We start from the raw sequence: 5,757 nt of genomic DNA, 5'->3' as shown, positions 1-5,757 counted from the left end.
CTATTATCTTTACTAGGTCGGGAATCACATATCTAAGGGCCTTATCTTAAGTCCTTTTATCTAGTTCCTGGGAGAGCAGGCTCAAGAAATGTGACTTTTACCTACTTACAGATAGAGGGCAGGGTCTGGAATTTGAGGTATTTAGGGCTTCTTGGAGGTGAGATAGCATTTTTAAACTTCTGACTTCTTAGCTACATTTTTTTTATTTTTATTTTTTTCAAAATATCACTTATATTTTTTATTAAAACATTTTCTTGCACATACAAAAACAACGTGAGCTGAGGGGGTTGTCCACTGATGTAGCTTACCTGGCATGTATGAGGCCCTGAGTTCTACCTCCACCATTTTATAATCTTATCACTGGATAAGTGGAGGGAGAGAGGACCAGAAGTTGAATGTCACTCTCATTCACAATAGGGTCTTTCCACTGGGGTCATAGAGATTGCTCTCCAAACAGAGAAAAGCTGAACACTTTCTACTATGGTCACATTCACAACATCACACATTTTAGGTTCATATCCAGGAGAAAGCTTCAGTGCATCCAAGGTGAAATAGACGGAGTATTCTATCATTCCATATCTTTCCTCCAGGGATGTAATGTAGACCTCATGCAGATGCTTGACTCTTGTGGGTTTTGATGACCATATATGGAATTTTGAAGTCCCCTGAGACTTGAAATAATCGATTTCTAGCCAGTCACCTCTATACAGCACAAAACCTTCAGGCACATTGCGGATAGAGAGGCAAGTTCTGTTCTCAACGTACAAAGTATCTTTCCTTACGTGGGTAGCTGGGCCAACTAAAGTTCTGGACTCATGGTGTGATTGACTGGTGATCACAGATTTATCGGGACAACATTCACCTTGAAGACAAGTCTGTTCCCTTTCTTGGCCATCTCTTCTACTGGTCCATCCCCTGAAGAAGTCTGAAATCTGATTCAGAAGCCTGAACATACTGTCAGCACTATGGGTTAGCTTAAGTCTGCAGGTAATCAAGAAGCAGGTGAGTTCCTGGGACTGGATGCTAAGTTTCTGTTTTGACCTTATGAATGTTCTTAGCTGCAGTTTTTATTTTTTCATTCCCCACTTCTTCTAGTGGCTAGTTCTAATCATAGAACTAAATTTTAGTATCTTTATAATATTGGCTTTCTTGTCCTCCTAAAGCATAATACTGTTGGCATAACATCAAAATCTGAACACTCTCTAATAAAGGTAACTAGTTTATTTAACACACATGGACCTATAATCAGAAGCAGAAGCAAAACTAAGAAGGGTCCCATAAGGGAAGATATCACAGTAGTCATCCAAGGAGATCTACTAAACCAGCTCTCGAACCATTCCTGATGTGCTTCTCGGTCTCTCTGTCTTTTGTCTAACCTTTCTCTAAGTTTATTCATGGAGTATTTAATTACTCCTGAATGGTCTACATAGAAGCAACATTCTTTTCTTAATGTAACACACATACCTCCTTCTTTAAGGAATATCCTTCTCTTATTCTGAAGGACTACGTCTGAGAGGGAGGTTAGGGATTCTTGGAGGTCAGCTAAAAAGTCTTTTTCACTCTTTTTATATCTAAGTCAATGGGAGGTCTAAATTCTCCATAAGCCTTGTATTGCAGGGCAACAGCAGATGTCCTTGTAACTGCCCTTGCAGCACCTAGACTCAGCCTTAAGATAGCACTAAGTAATTCTCAACTCTCATTTGTGTCTTACTAAGTCTTTAGCATCAGGATTCCAATCTGGACACTATCTGAACCTACACACAAAGGTAATGATTGCCTTTTAGAACTTCTAAACTTATACAGGTTGTGATCCCTGAGGCACAGTCCCAAGGAGTGTTAGGAGTACTAACATGCAATGTTACATCATTTGCAATAGAAATCAAGCTTATCTCCACACCTATCCTAATGGAACCCAGGGCAAACATGAAATTCTTGTTTCTAAAGCACACTCCTCAAGTGAGCATTATAGCAAACTCCCAGTCACGTCTCTGATGTATCCACTTATCTGATGTGGAAGTCTAGGGAGCTTTTGCAAGATCTGAGTGTCCCTCTAGGTCCCAGCTCTCAGCCCCAACTTCTAGTATGCGGCTGGTGAGAGCTAAGACTTGACGGCTGTCAGGGTGGTCAGCAGCACCAGGTACGGTCCTTTCCAGCGAGGCTCAAGTGTCTGGGCTCGGTGTTGTTGTATGTAGCCGAATCTCTGACCTGGAACTGATGAGATGTCTCAGGGGGTCCTTGGGGCATAGGCTGCTGCCAGCTGTGACCAGAATTCTTTCTGTATTACCTGTAGGCCTTTTAGCCTGGCATACAAATCATTATTACTATGATATGTTGGTTCAGTAACATCATCTAATACAGTCAGAGGAGCCGAAGCCCCATATAAGATCTCAAAGTAGGTAAGGCTGAATCTGGACGGGGTATTTCTTGCTCTGAAGAGAAGAAGGGAAGGAATGCCACCCAGTCTGCACCAGTCTCCATGGTCAATTTGGTCAGGGTCTCTTTTAGAGTTTTATTTATTTACTCTACCTGTCCTGAACTTTGAGGTCTGTAAATACAACATAATTTCTAATCGACCTCTAAATACTTGGCCACACCCTGGCTTACCTTGGCAATGAAAGTAGGGCCGTTGTCTGACCAGATTACCTTGGGCACTCCAGACCAGGGAGAAGATTTCTTCCAGTATCTTCTTGATGACTACTGAGGCCAGAGGAAAGCTTCTATCTATTCCTGAAAAGGTATCTACAAGCACTAGGAGATATTTGTGATTATATTTTCCTGGTTTTATCTCAGTGAAGTTCACTTCAACTTTTCACTAAACTCCCTAGGTCTCTTTGCCCTGTTTGCTTGCTAAGCATTCACTTACTGACATACCTTACATTTTTTTACTGCCTCTCTTGGCTAAAATCTTGAAGTCTATTACATACACCTTGACTACTTGGACAAACTTCCTATCTCCTAAATGAGTCCATTTCTGTATTTGGCAAAGTAAGTCTTTTGTTTGTTCTCTGAGGAGTATAGTTTTCCCTCAAGTGTACCATTGTCTTTTTTTCATTTAAGCAATTTGGGCCTTTTCTTCTGTGGTACATTCTAAGTGAGGCCATCCCGTAGTCCACTCCCAGTTCCCAGTGGCTGTCTCTTGCAGGCCTGTAAACAGGATAGGCCCCTGCATAGCCATTTCTCGAGGCACCTAATCTGCTTTGTTAGTGCCCCTTGCCACTGAATCTCTTCCCTCCTTATGTCCTGGGCAATGAATAATACTCACAGTCATTGGCTTTATCATGGCCTCCAAGAGATGGCAAAGGCATCTGCAGCGCTGACGTGCTGGGGGGTTGAGGTTCAGCCATCCCAGATGACATTGTGTTGTCCACCATGGCAACATCCACTTATCTCTGACCTTCATGAAGAGAACTATTCCCATCTGTGGACAAGGTAGCCTCGGCTTTCAGCAGGGGTTGATTGGTCAGTCGCAGAGGTCTTCCCTCCACCCATGGGCTTCTGCCAGTACTTGACACTCATGCTGTGGTGGCTCCAGGTCAGGATTAGGCAGGTGGCCAGATTTCCCCCAACCGGTGGAGAATCTAGTCCATGTCAGCTGACCAGTGTGGTCCCATCCTCTGGGACATTTTATTCAAAGGCAAAACATCAGCCACTCTACCATAGTTTCAAGTTCTGGATTGGGTGATAATTGTTAGTGCCTGGCTGGTACGAGCGATCTGTTCCAGGCAGAATGGCACTAAGCCACACATCTCCCAGCATCAGGTACTGGTGCACTGAGACAGGTCTTAAACTTCCCATACACAGTCTGCAGATATGCATACACATGGCCTCACCCAACCATTTCAGCCCACACAAGCCATTTTGGAGAGCAAATTTCTCATGAGCAAGGGATGGGGCAGTCAGGGATGATCATGAACTAGTGGGTTACCCAGCCCACGCCAAGGTCCACTGTTCTTCGGGTAGTCCATAAGTATTGTTTGTTGCCAGTATCCCCCTGTACCCAAGGTCTTTGATGTACACTGGCTCACTGGGGCATAGGAGCACAGAGTGTTGGGTCCCTGTATCCACAAAACACTGATTGGGCTTCCCCTCTATCCTGGGGCAGTCCCTGACCCAGTATCATTTTTCTTACAATAGGCACTCTCATCTTTAGCTAGGAATTCTCTTCTGTTGGCAAGTACTATCTTCCCAGTCTCTCTAACTACTGTGGCCAGTTAAGTTTTTCTCCTGTCTTTTATCTCTCCTTAGTTCTTTAGCTTCCTTTTTCTGTCTCTTTTCTTCCCTAGCTTTCTGCTCTTTTTTTGCTTTTTTCTTTCTTCTTTCTTTCTCTTTCTTTCTTTCTTTCTTTCCTTCTTTCTTCCTTTTTTCAGTCTCTCTGTCTGCATCTTACAGCTACTAGGTGCTGTCCACTTTTGTGCACAGACCCTGAACCACACATATTAACCTTATTTTCTCTGCAACTTACACTAACTCAGCAACTTAGCTTAACCCTTCAAGTTTCTGCAACTTTTTCTTCATATCTTTTCCTTACTTTAGCCAAATTGGTGGGGCACTTTTTCAGCTCCTGAGACCCACCATTAGAGTCTGATGGTAGACCTGGTGCTCCCTACCTTCAGGCATATTGACATCAACAGGCAGAAGTGAGGGCCTTCCATCCATGTCTGGAACATTTTTTCTGGCCTCTAGTAGGATTCTGTATTTCCTGTAATGGCTACTAACAAGCATCTCAAGTGGGATGGCAAGAAAACAAGAGTCCAGAAAATAGAGGTCTGCCGAACAGGACAAATAGCATTCAATCACACAGAACGACAATCAAAAGATTAACAGACAAAAAAACAGAAGTGCGCACAAAAACAAAAAACAAAAACAAACAAACAAACAAACAAACAAAAAAGCGGCTGCTGAGAGATCACCACAAAACTGAACTGATTTAGAAGGGAGCTTCTGTGAGCTCACCAACGACAGATGAAGGAGAGTGGATTCCACATCATTCTTCCTTCTCAACCACAGACAGATGAATGGGAGCGGATTCCACTTCATTCCTCCTTTCCAAGGGGACACCAAAGACAGATGAAGGAGAGCAGATCACAAATAATGGTTAAGTCAAAGGTGCCTTCTGGAGGTCAGCCAATATCAAACGCCAGCCACTCCAAGGAGCAAAAAGTCTGCCATGGTACAAATTGTGTGCTCTAGCAGTCCAGTGGTCTAAAGTCAAGCTCAGAGGAGTCCCATTGTCAAAGTCACAAGTAACACAAAACAAAGACCTAAGACACACAGACAAAGACCACTCTGGAAATACAGACGGCCAGGAGGGCAGGTCTTTTCTCCAACCCAGGAGAGTCAACGAATCCTCACTGGTACCCAGACGACTGGGAGGAAAACGGGTCTCTTCTCCAATCCAAGAGAATCACTGAATCCTCACCAGCACCCAGTTGGGAATCTCCCAGGTGTCCCTGGGGTTTCCCCAGACCTCCTGGGACTTCTCCCAGGGCAGCACAATTGGTGAGCCCCTGGCACGTCTACCGCTCACACTCGCGTCTCTCCTGAGACATGAGCCTCCCTCTCAGCATGAGGTGAGAGAGAGTGCAAAACCCGAACTCCAGAACTTGTGAGTAAATACAGACCCAGATTTAGCTGGCACAAAACACAAGGACACAAACAAAGACACAGATGCTATCTCACCTCCAAGTGGGTCTTCAGAGACGAGGGTGGTCGCTGATCCCAGACGAGCCCCCAAATGAATGACCCCCAGAGCGGGGA

General features: G+C 44.2%; 1 pseudogene; it reads right to left on the bottom strand.

Annotated features, from left to right (window-relative positions):
• Positions 1–404: 404 nt before the first annotated feature.
• Positions 405–953, bottom strand: LOC147995371 (cancer/testis antigen 55 pseudogene; annotated as a pseudogene).
• Positions 954–5,757: the final 4,804 nt, after the last annotated feature.

The sequence above is a fragment of the Rattus norvegicus genome, chromosome 3 (genome assembly GCF_021556685.1).
Source record: "Rattus norvegicus strain SHRSP/BbbUtx chromosome 3, alternate assembly SHRSP_T2T, whole genome shotgun sequence".
In the NCBI taxonomy this organism is placed as follows: Eukaryota; Metazoa; Chordata; class Mammalia; order Rodentia; family Muridae; genus Rattus; species Rattus norvegicus.
This window is presented reverse-complemented; position numbering and strand designations above follow the sequence as displayed.